We start from the raw sequence: 12,497 nt of genomic DNA on the forward strand, positions 1-12,497 counted from the left end.
TGAGATATTGGACAAATAATTGAAGGACACATTGGGTAATGACAAGGAATCAGTAGATGAGAACAGATTAATCTGGGCCAGCTTCAAAAGCGGTGGCACAAAATACACACAGGCAAGTACATACCTATTACTTTGACTTCAGTTCCATAATAAATAAGCAAATTGATCGTCAGGAACAAGGCAGCCAATACACGAAAACTTTCTTGAAAAATAAAATCCTCTTTGGAAGTGGAGACCACCTACCAGGTGGTGAGTCCATGTTCATCTCGTGGAGGCTGATTTGCCTCACCTCTTGTGACATACTGGCTACTAATACTGCCAAGTCCATGTCCATGGCAAAAACTGGAATCTACAACAACAACTTGCATTTTTATTGCACCTGAAATACTGAAAAAGTCTCAAAAGCCATTCAAACGTTCTTTAACTTTGGTGCGATTGGCGAAGTCCACCGATGGGAGGATCATCAAATTCTGGCCAAAGTGTTTCACGGAAATGCCATCAGACAATGATGGGACTTCAACACTGGGATGAGAATTTAAATCGGAAGTGCTGAGGGACTGGGAGCTAACGTAAGTCAATGATAGATGTATGCAATTTGGTGCAGGTTAGGATATTGGCAGCAGTGTTTTGGGTGAGCTGAATTATATGAGAAATGGAGAATGAGAAGCCAACGAAGAGAGCAATGGAACAGTCTTGCATGGGACAACAAAGGCTTGAGTGAGGTGTTCAATAACAGAAGGCTTGAGGTGCAGCGGAGGTAAGCAATGTTATGGAGCTGCAAGTAGATGATCCGTGTGATGGATAGGAACTGGGGTGGGATGCTCAACCCACCTCAACGAGGATGCCAGGGTTGTGAATTAGCAGCTTCAATCTCAGACAGTGGCCAGGACTGGGCATGGAATCAGTGGTGGGGTTATGGACTTTGTGGTTGGTGGGGAATGGGGAGAGGTGGGGGTTGGGAGCGGGGGGTTGGGGGGGGGGGGGTGGGGGGGTGAGCTCATCTTCCCAATGTTTAACTGAAGGATATTGCAGTTCCTTCAGCACTGGAAACAAAACGTAACATGCAGGAGGCAACACAGAGGCAGTGATTTGCTTAAAGATTTTCAGAGGTGACTCTGTAGCCCAGTTAACATGCCCACATGTGAAATCTGTATCTTGTTGAATGCACCATCCCCTAATCCCCAAAAGCAATGAATATTTTATATTGTTATAAAGTCACGTAGCAAAGCATTTTACATTTTTAAATGTTTCTACGCGTGTGCAGTTTTTGGTCAACATTTGCTTGGAAAGGTCAGTGTGAGTAATGGCAATAAATATGCATGAGATGAAACCTCATGAATGTTCACAGACAGCTTCTTTGTCAATATTCATAAACTAACACCACCATCTGGCTTTTAAATAACCCCATCGATAACAGCAAACTTTGATATTCTGCTCTAATACACTGGAGACTATTTTTGGGGTTGCAATGATCAATCCAGTAACTCCACTTACATTACAGAATCAGCTTCACCAGTTGCAGATCACTGATCATTTTTGAAAAACACACAAAGAGTTCAGAAATGCGCAAAGGAAAACAGGGTATATTAGTTTACTTGTCGTACAATACAAACAAAAGGGGTTGAATATCCCCATTGGGGAATTACTTGTAAGAAGACGAATTGAAATATGAGAGGACACAGAAATGCAAATCAATCCCAAAGTAGAGATGCCAGGGGACCATTTAGAATCAAGTAAATTAGAGTAGAATAATTTGGGGATATGTATTATAATGCAATTATATGCAATTGGACCTCATTATAATAAATCCTATTATTAGGTACATGCCATTTCAACAAACTCTTGTTACTGCAAATTGTAAAAAATACTGTTATACCAAGCCCTGATGCTAAACCCTTATTAAATCATTCTCATTATAGCAAACTTAATTTTCCCAACTGTCTATAAAAGAGAGAGGGAGATTAAATCTTATTGCCAATGGAAATGTGACTGGTCCTTCAATTGGTGCCTCAATGATTATAAACTTGTTTATTATGGTATCACGATTGCACTCTCAACTAAAGCAGCAGTTTCAGCATTTGGAAAGAATGTACAAGTTTTGCACGTTTATTCCAAGGGTTCAGGTGGAAACTAAAAGTTTCATGTCACTATTCAAAGAGCAGCAGAGACTTCTTTCAATGTTGCGATGAACATTCTTCCTTCTTTCACAGTGGCTGTTGGGTATGTAGATATTAATACAATAAGAATGTTTGGACAAGTGGGTATTAATTGAAGAAAGCCAGTACAGATTTGTTAAAGGCAAATCATGTTGAACTAAATTGATTTATATTTTTGAATGAGGTTACAGAGAGGGTTGATGAGGGCAATGCGGTTGATGTGGTGTACATGGATTTCCAAAAGGCGTTTGATAAAGTGCACATGACAAGCTTGCCACTAAAAGTTGAAACCCGTGGAATAAAAAGAGCAGTGGCAGCATGGATGAAAATTTGGCTGAGGGATAAGAAACAGTGATTGTTTTTCAGACTGAAGGAAGATATAAATTCGGTTCCCTGTGATGAATATGCACAACTTCATAGATAAAATATAGATATTCACATATATTAGGAGATTATACTTTGGAATTGAGAAAATGGTTACAGACTAACAGATATTACACACATAAGTGGACACCACAGATCTTAATTAAAACACCCCTGATTTTAATTAGGAACACTCAACATTACTTCATGTGGTCGCAGCCATTAGAATTCATTAGCATCCTTTCTTTTTTGGAAAGAGGTAGCAATTTGAATGCCTCATTCACTAACAAAAGAATTTTAGAAAAGGTGATAACATGCATTAATGTTGATAGTCTGGGATTGGTGCCATTAACTATTAAGAAGGCACTCTTAACATTTAACTCAGTATAGCAGAAAAGACTAATGGATTTGCACATGTCTGAATTGAACATGATCAGACACATGGTACAAACAACAGATGCTGCGAGAGTGTGGTTTTCACTGAGAATTTAGATGGTCCCAACAGAGTAACGGTAATAGTTACTCAGAAAAAGTTGGAAGAATTAAAACCTTTTCTAACTTCTGCGTAACTTGTAAACTCACAGAATAATCCCTGAAGAGAACTCACCTATACTACCACCCCCTCACCCCTGACATGACTAACTGCCCCCCACGGTATTCCCCATCCGCTTGCACCCCGTAAGAATCCTCCCACCACTCGACTGCTCCCACCCAGAAGGTAAAATTCTGCTCACCCTGAAACCCAGGGGCCCAACTCTCATCGACGACCAATCCCCCGACCCAGTTAGAACACCCACTGCCTTGACCCAACCGCTGACTTGTGTATCGAGAATTTTACTTTTTACTCCTGTATTCCCTGTCAATTTTTTACATTATGAATTCCTATGGCCACATTTCGGATGGAACCAGAGATGTGGAACTTCAGTTAAGTGGAGAGATGAGAAAAGCTAAATTCCAACAAGGGGAAACAACCGCTCTACTTCTACCCTGTCAATTCCGTTTAACATCTTATACACTTCAATACTCCTCTCATTCTTTTAAACTCCAATGAGTATAGTCCTAAACTGCTAAATCTGTCTTCATAAGACAACAACCTTCTCTGAATGCCTCTAATGCATTTATGTCCTTCCTGAACCAAAACTCGAGATGCGGTCTCAACAATGCCCTCTTCAGTTTCAACAGCACTTCCCTGCTTTTATACTCTATTCCATTAGCAATGAATTCCAAAATTCCATTTGCTTTCCTTATTACCTGCTGCACCTGCATACTAACTTTTTCGATTCATGCACAAGGACACCCAGGTCCCTCTGCACCAAAGCATTTTGAAGGTTCTCTCCATTTGGATGACAAGTTGCCTTTTTATTCAACCAAAAATGGATAACCTCACACTTATCCACATTAAATTCTGCCTGCCAAATTTTGGCCCACTCACCTAACCTATCTATATCCATTTGTAAATTTTGTATTTTTAAAAATTATTCTTTCATGGGATATGGGCATCGCTGGCTGGGCCAGCATTTATTGCCTATCCATAATTGCTTTTGTGGGGCATTTAAGAATCCAACTACATTGTTGTGGATCTGAAGTCAAATGTAGGCCAGACCAGGTAAGGTTGGCAAATTTCCTTCCCCAAAGCATATTAGTGAACCAGATGGGTTTTTACAGAATTGACAATGGTTTCAAAGTCACCATTAGATTTTGAATTCTAGACAGTTATTGGATAAAATTTCACCATCTGCCATGGTGGGATTCAATTGCAGGTCCCCAGAACATTACCCTGGGTCCCTGGATTACTAGTCCAGTGACAACACTTATTTCCCACTTATTGTAATGTTGTCTGCAAATTTGGCTATAGTATATCCAAGTCATTAATATATATTGTAAATAGTTGAAGCCCAAGGACCGAACCCTCTGGCACACCTTTAGTTACAGCTTGCCAACCAGAAAAAGTCCCATTTATCCCCACTCTCTGCTTTCTGTTGGTTAGCCAATCCCCTATCCAAGTTTATTGCTCACAAACTGATTACTTAATACCATCTCCAACACAATATTAAATCCAAAACGGCCTGCTCCCTGGTTGGTTCGACAACATATTGTTCCAAAAAACAATTTCTAATAAACTCTATGTAAACTCTCCCTCTAGGCTACCCTTCACAATTTGATTAATCCAGTCAATATGAATCTTAAAATCACCCATGATTATTGTCGTACCTTTCTTACAAACCCCCAATATTTCTTGGTTTATACTGTGTCCTACTGTGGAACTACTATTGGGGGAACTAAAGATTACGCCCACTTGTTTCCATTGCTATTTCTTATTTCTACCCAGACTGATTCTACATCTTGATCTCCAGTGAAAATATCAGTTCTCACTGCACCATTGATCCCTTTCTTACCGAACAAAGCTACACCACCTCCTTGTCCTTTCTGTTTGTCCTTCCCAAACACTGACTAACCTTGGATATTCAACTCCCAGGCCTGGTCTCCTTGTAACCATGTCTCAGTAATCACCACCAAATCTTTTGTCTCTATTTGCTCTGTTAATTAATTAATTTTATTCCGAATGCTAATCGCATTCAGATACAAAGCCTTTAAGTTTGCCCTCTTATTAATTTTCCCTGCTCTTTCAGGATTCCCTGGTGTAATATGACATTCACCATCTCTGTCCCTTCCTTTCATTATATGGTAACAATTAGCCTTGTCATTAACATGTACTCCGACCTTCTCCTTACACATTGATTTTTAATATTTCCATGCAACTGAACCCTCCCCCTAACTATTTAGTTTAAAGCTCTATCTCCAGCCCTAGTTATTCAATTTGCCAGGACACTGGTCCCAGCATGATTCAGCTGGAGTCTGTCCAGTTGGAACAGCTCCCTCTTTCCCTAGTACTGGTGCCGAAGTCTCATGAACTTGAAACTATTTGTCCCACACCAATCTTTGAGCCACGCATTTACCACTTTAATCTTATTGACCCAATGCCAATTAGCTTGTGGTTTAGGTAGTAAGTCAGAGATTATTGGTTAGCTCAGTGGGCTAGACAGCTGGTTTGCGATGGAGAACAATTCAATTCCCGCACCAGCTTACCTGAACAGGCACTGGAATGTGGCGATGAGGGCCTTTTCACAGTAACTTCATACTGGTGACAATAAAAGGTTACTACTATTACTATTATTGCCTTTGTGGTTTTGCTTCTTAATTTAGCAACTAGTTGCTCATGTTCCCTCCACAGAACCTCTTCCGTCAAACAAAGAGAACAAAGAACAAAGAAATGTACAGCACAGGAACAGGCCCTTCGGCCCTCCAAGCCCGTGCCGACCATACTGCCCGACTAAACTACAATCTTCTACACTTCCTGGGTCCGTATCCTTCTATTCCCATCCTATTCATATATTTGTCAAGATGCCCCTTAAATGTCCCTATCGTCCCTGCTTCCACTACCTCCTCCGGTAGCGAGTTCCAGGCACCCACTACCCTCTGCGTAAAAAACTTGCCTCGTACATCTACTCTAAACCTTGCCCCTCTCACCTTAAACCTATGCCCCCTAGTAATTGACCCCTCTACCCTGGGGAAAAGCCTCTGACTATCCAATCAAGAAGGACTACGTCCTTCTACCTATATCATTGGTACCTACATGGACCACAGCAACTGGATATTTCCCCTCCCACTCAAGTTCCTCTGGATCCCATATGAGATATCCTTAACCATGGCACCAGCTAGGCAACACAGCAGTGGGACTCTTCATCCTGGCTACAGGGAACAGTGTCTATTCCCCTGACTATACTATGTCCGACTACGACTGCATTTCTTTTCACTCCCCCACTTGAATGACTCCCTGTACCACATTGCTATGGCCAGTTTTCTCATCCTCCCTACAGTCCCTGCTGTCGTCCACACAGGGAGCAAGAATCTTGAACCTGTCAGACAAGGGAAGGGGCTGAGGCTCTTGCAGCCCTACCTCCTGGATCCCTCTACCTGCTTAACTCATAGTCACACCCTCCTGTCCCTGACCATTGACCAAAATCAATGTAGTTAATCTAAGTGGCGTGACTGCCTCCTGAAGCACAGCGTCCAGGTAACTCTCCCCCTCCCTGATGTGTCGCAATGTCTGAATCTCAAACTCCAGCTCGAAGTTCCTCGAGTAATTAACTGTGCTACAGACGTGCTCACTATAAACCACAATGGGGTCCACCAGTTCCCATATGCTGCAGCTAAATCAAATCGCCTGGCCCAGCATCCTTATTTAATTTAATTCGATTTTCAATTTATTTATAATTTTATGAATGATCTTTAATCTTCACTAATTCTTTTTTCCTACCCCGCCTTCAATCTCAAAGCAGGTCAGAAAAGGTAGAAGAAAGAAATACCTACTAATCATTTAGCTGTGATATCACACAGGCGTGTTCAGGTGGTGGTGTAGTGGTATTGTAACTGGACTAGTTAACCAGAAACCCAGAGTAATGCTCTGGGGGCCCAGATTCAAATCCTTCCACTGCAGATGGTGAAGTTTGAATTCACTAAAAATCTGGAATTAAAAGTCTGGTGATGACCATGCCCATTGTCAATTGTCATGAAAAAAAAACCCAGCTGGTTCCAGTGCCCTTTAGGGAAGGAAATCTGCTGTCCTTGCCTGGTCTGGCCTATATATGACTCCAGACCCACAGCAGTGTGGTTGACTCTTCATTTCCCCCACTCTGGGGCAATTAGGGATGGGCAATAAATGCTGGCACAGTCTGCGATGCCCACGTCCCATGAACAAATAAAAAAAACTTGATGTTGTAACTGCTGCAGCTTATCTCCCAGCTCTCTGCACTTGGTCTGCTTCTGCTCCCACTGATCTGTAGATGTAGAAAAACAAGACACAGCAATACCTCCCTCTTCCCCAAACTCCCACACTTACCTCAACTCCCATGCACTCTCTGCAGCTTGCACTCCACTTGGTGGCACTTCTTTTAAAAGATTCAGTGAGATTATTATATACCAACTCTCGGGATGAGAGATAGATAGGGAACACTCTCTAAGGTGTGGTGACTGCCCCTGAGATGCCTTTTAGTCTTTCTGCATTTTCTTTCCATTATTGTTCCTGTTTATCCTTTGATTATTCTTGCAGCACCATATAGTAGCTCACAATAAAGCAGTACTTCTAGTGGCAAGACAAAAACAAAATGTTGTAGATATTGGAAATCTGGGGCGTCATTCTCCGATCCCCAGCCGGGTTGGAGAATCGCCGGGGGCCGCCGTGAATCCCGCCCCCGCCGGTTGCCGAAGTCACCGGTACCGGATATTCGGCGGGGGCGGGAATCGGGCCGCGCCGGTTGGCGGGCCCCCCCGCTGAATTCTCTGGCCCGGATGGGCCGGAGTCCTGCCGATATATTGCCTGTCCCGCCGGCGTGGATTAAACCACCCTTTGAACGGCGGGACAAGGCGGCGTGGGCGGGCTCCGGGGTCCTGGGGGGGGGGGGCGTGAGGCGATCTGGCCCCGGGGGGTGCCCCCACGGTGGCCTGGCCCGCGATCAGGGCCCACCGATCCGCGGGCGGGCCTGTGCCGTGGGGGCACTCTTTCCCTTCCACCTCCGCCACGGTCTCCACCATGGCGGAGGTGGAAGAGACTCCCTCCACTGCGCATGCGCGGGAAACTTTCAGCGGCCGCTGACGCTCCCGCGCATGCGCCGCCCCGACATGTCATTTCCGCGCCAGCTGGCGGGGCAACAAAGGCCGTTTCCGCCAGCTGGCGGGGCGGAAATTCCTCCGGCGTCAATGTTGGGGCTCGGCCCCCAAAGATGCGGAGCATTCCGCACCTTTGGGGCGGCGCGATGCCCGTCTGATTGGCGCCGTTTTCATAGATCATAGAATTTACAGTGCAGAAGGAGGCCATTCAGCCCATCGAGTCTGCACCGGCTCTTGGAAAGAGCACCCTACCGAGGCCCACACCACCCAATCCCCATAACCCAGTAACCCCATTCAACCAACCCTAAGGCCAATTTTTGGACACTAAGGGCAATTTAACATGGCCAATCCACCTAACCTGCACATCTTTGGACTGTGGGAGGAAACCGGAGCACCCGGAGGAAACCCACGCACACACGGGGAGAACGTGCAAACTCCGCACAGACAGTGACCCAAGCCGGGAATCGAACCTGGGACCCTGGAGCTGTGAAGCAATTTTGCTAACCACTATGCTACCGTGCTGCCGTTTTGGGCGCCAGTCGGCGGACATCGCGCCGTTTCGGGAGAATTTCACCCCTGATATCAAAAGAAAATATGCTGGAAGTACCCAGCAGATCAGGCAGCATCTGTGGAGAGAGAAAGAGTGACAGTGGACTTGATACCATTGTAAGCTGACCAACTGCATTGTTTACATTAAGCATGAAAAAAGAGGGTACACATTGAAGGCACTCGCAACAGCGCCGCTCCCGATAGCCCCGGGGAAATACTCAGGGAGTCTGGTAATAATAGCTTTATTGAGAATTTGGAGGCAATTTCGCCAATACTTCGGTTTGGGGGCAGGGTCAGGGGAAATGCCGAATCGCGGGAACCACAGATTTGAGCCAGGGAGGTGGGATGGAAATTTTCGGTAATGGGAGGAGAAGGGGATTAAGACACTAAAAGATTTCTTTCTTAGGGGTCGGTTTGCAGGACTGAAGGAGCTGGAAGCGAAGTATGGGCTGGAGCAGGGGGAAATGTTTAGATACATGGCAGTTCGAGATTCTGCCAGAAAGGAGATACAGGGCTTCCTGGTGGAGCCAGCCTCCACATTGCTGGAGGCGGTGCTGACGACAGGGGGACTGGAGAAGGGGGCAGTGTCAGCGGTGTACGGAGCTATTTTGGAAGAGGAGAAGGCACCACTGGAGGGGATCAAAGCAAAGTGGGAGGAAGAGTTGGGTGAGGATATGGAGGAGGGGTTCTGGTGTGAGGTGCTCCGGAGAGTGAATGCCTCCACCTCGTGCGTGAGGTTGGGGCTGATACAGCTGAAGGTGGTACACAGAGCACACCTCACGAGGGCGAGGATGAGCCAATTCTTTGAAGGAGTAGAAGATGTGTGTGAACGTTGCGGGGGGCCCCCCGCTAATCACGTTCATATGTTTTGGTCCTGTCCAAAGCTGGAGGATTACTGGAAGGAGGTTTTTAGGGTAATCTCCGGGTGGCCATATTCAGGGTGTCGGACCAGCCAGGGTTGGAAACGGGTGCGGAGGCAGATATTGTAGCCTTCGCCTCGTTGATCGCCCGAAAGCAGATCCTGATGGGATGGAGAGCAGCCTCTCCACCCTGTGCCCTGGCGTGGTGGGGGGACCTGTTGGAATTCTTGACTCTTGTGAAGGTTAAGTCTGAACTGAGGGGAAGGATAGAGGGGTTCTACAATTCATGAGCATTATTCATCATGCACTTTCGAGAATTGGGTCACAGCGAACATTAGGAGGTTGGGGGCTGGGAGGGTTGGGGGGAGGGGGATGTGTGTGTTAATTGTGACGATGAGTGATTCCTGATTCCTTTTTGTCATTTGTTTATATTAACATGCGGGCTAATGTTTACGGTTTGGTGGGAGGGTGGGATCGTTGTTATTGATATGGGGATTGACATATTTGTTACTGATTATTGTTTATTGTTGGTGGGTGTAAATTTGGGAGAAAATGTGAAAAAGGAGAATAAAAAATATTTTTTTTAAAAAGAGGGTACACTTAGTTTTGTATGTAAAGCATCATTATGATTGTATAATTATCATAACAGTAAATGTTTTATATTAATTAATAAGATAGATCTTTACTGTGTATGATAGTTGTTCAGTCCCTGAGTATTAATAGCAAGCTCCCATCTATTTTGAAACGCATAAATGGCACTCCAACTGAACAGTTTGCCTACCCCTGTACTGAGCAGTAAATTGCCACAGTATGGTCTCATACATGTCAATTGTATGTTAGTTATACTGTTAAGATATACAGGCGGAGGGCATTGTTGATTAAGTACTTTGAAGACATATAAATAGGAGATCACCCGGAGCAATGGCGGGGGGGGGGGGGAGGATGGTGGCGAGTGGGGGGGGTGGCGAGGAGGGCCTTGTCGCAACCTGTTTCTAGCTTAGCCCAGGTGACCATTAACAGGTCTAAGCAGTGGCCGGTCAAGGGGGGGTCGTCCAACCCCACTGTCTACTCCTCTACCACGTCTATGATCGTGGTTGGATGGCCTTAGAGAGAGAGAGCAAACGGTGGCCACCGACACACTTCAGGCTTTCCGTGACAGGTGGGCACCATGAGGGCTGAGGTGCATCATCACTCCCAGGAATTATATTTTGGTTTAATCAGTTAACTTTCCTTTGAGGTTTTGTTTCAGATGTTACCCCTGTCATTTCGGTTTGATTTACTGATTATTGTTCTTTTTAAAAAGAATATAAATAGGAGATATCTGGGACACTACGGTGGAGATGGGGGTCTCGAGACGGAACAAAGTCAATAAACTCCCTTGTTCATGAAAAGCTCTGTATCTTGGTTTCAGCTTAACCAACCCGCTCTGAGTCTGTTAACAGTACACGCCTGCTATTTCCAATTGTGAAGGCTAATGTAGAGCAGATAATTATCAAGGTGTGGCATGCACTGAAATCATTCATCATTATGTCAGCGCCGATGAAACAACTTATTGAGTTTGAGAAGTTCATATACAACAGTTATTTACTGAGACATAGTAAGCTAGCTGATAGGTTTGGTATCTACACGATATTTGTTGTTCCCAAAGTGATACTAGCCACCTAAAGCACAAGTGTGACATACTCTTTGCTTACATAATAGCTTTATCAGGCACACACAAGCCGCTCAAAAGATGAAAGAAGTAACTAATCCCTGACTCCGTCATAGGCACCTAAATCACTTTAATTCTCTTTTAATATGGCAGTGACACTTCAAATCTAAAGTCTGTGGATAATGACAGTGTTGTGCTGTTTCAGATCAACTGCTTTTGATGTTTTTGTTGTGAATGGTGCCCATGGAGATCGAAGATTTATTTTCATCTACTTAATAACCATTTAATTTCCTACACTTTCTCTTTCGCAGCTGCCTGTTCTGTATCTCATGCTGAAGTCCAGCATGCGTTGTCTGGATAAAATGTTTCTTTAGCAAACCAGTATATCTTGTTGCACAATCTGTCACCGTAGCAACAGTCAATACTTATCTTATCAACACAAAACAGGCATGATGAAATGCTGAATATTTTCTGAACCTGAAAATCCTGATGTGTGGCTGAGTGTACACTGGCTCTGGAAACACGCAGACAAATTATCTGCCAAGACTAGCTTTGGACTCAACTAACTTACATTTTGATACACGATCAATGACGACTAAAGCGACGTTGTAGTCCAACTGAAGGCTTTAATAAGCTGGATGTTTCCTCCAGCAGCTCAAGTACAGAAAGAAGACTGCTGGGGCGGCACGGGCTCTTATACCCCGCCTTGCAGGGCGGAGCTACCATACAGCTTGACCGATAGGGAACATATAATATCTACCAATGGTGTTCCAGCATTACCAGGTACCGTAATACCTCTACACAGACTACCACACATTTATATCCAATTAAGCAAAAATCTTTGCTGAGGGACATAAATAAATGAGCCCAGGAAGTATGAAAGATTTTCAAAGCTTATCAGATGTAACAAGAGGTGAAATTGAAGATTAAACCTTACAGAAAGATTAGAAATGGAGGACTACTGCCAATCCAAACTGTATTTCAGCTTATCTATCCCCTTTTCTTTTTTTTTTTCGAAAATATTTTATTGAGGCATTTATAATTTTAACATTTTCACATTTTCAGCTGCAGAGAAATCCACCACACACAAAAACCCCACAATAACGTACCCAACTTCCCCCAATCCTAAATCCTAACTACCCATACATTAGATTCCGTGCCCTTATTCGTCACTTCCATGCCTCCACACCCCCCCCCCCCCCCACCCCTACCTGCTGGCAGTCAATTCTCCTTGACTAAGTCGATGAACGT

The 12,497-nt window shown here is 44.4% G+C and overlaps 1 long non-coding RNA gene across 1 annotated transcript in view; it reads right to left on the reverse strand.

Annotated features, from left to right (window-relative positions):
• LOC140389285 (uncharacterized) overlaps positions 1–11,877 on the reverse strand; it is a 101,595-nt gene extending 89,718 nt beyond the window's left edge. Inside the window, exon 1 of the long non-coding RNA XR_011934321.1 lies at positions 11,818–11,877. This is a non-coding gene — a long non-coding RNA (uncharacterized lncRNA). The remainder of the gene's footprint in view (positions 1–11,817) is intronic.
• Positions 11,878–12,497: the final 620 nt, after the last annotated feature.

Source organism: Scyliorhinus torazame, chromosome 14, assembly GCF_047496885.1.
Source record: "Scyliorhinus torazame isolate Kashiwa2021f chromosome 14, sScyTor2.1, whole genome shotgun sequence".
NCBI classification, from domain to species: domain Eukaryota; kingdom Metazoa; phylum Chordata; class Chondrichthyes; order Carcharhiniformes; family Scyliorhinidae; genus Scyliorhinus; species Scyliorhinus torazame.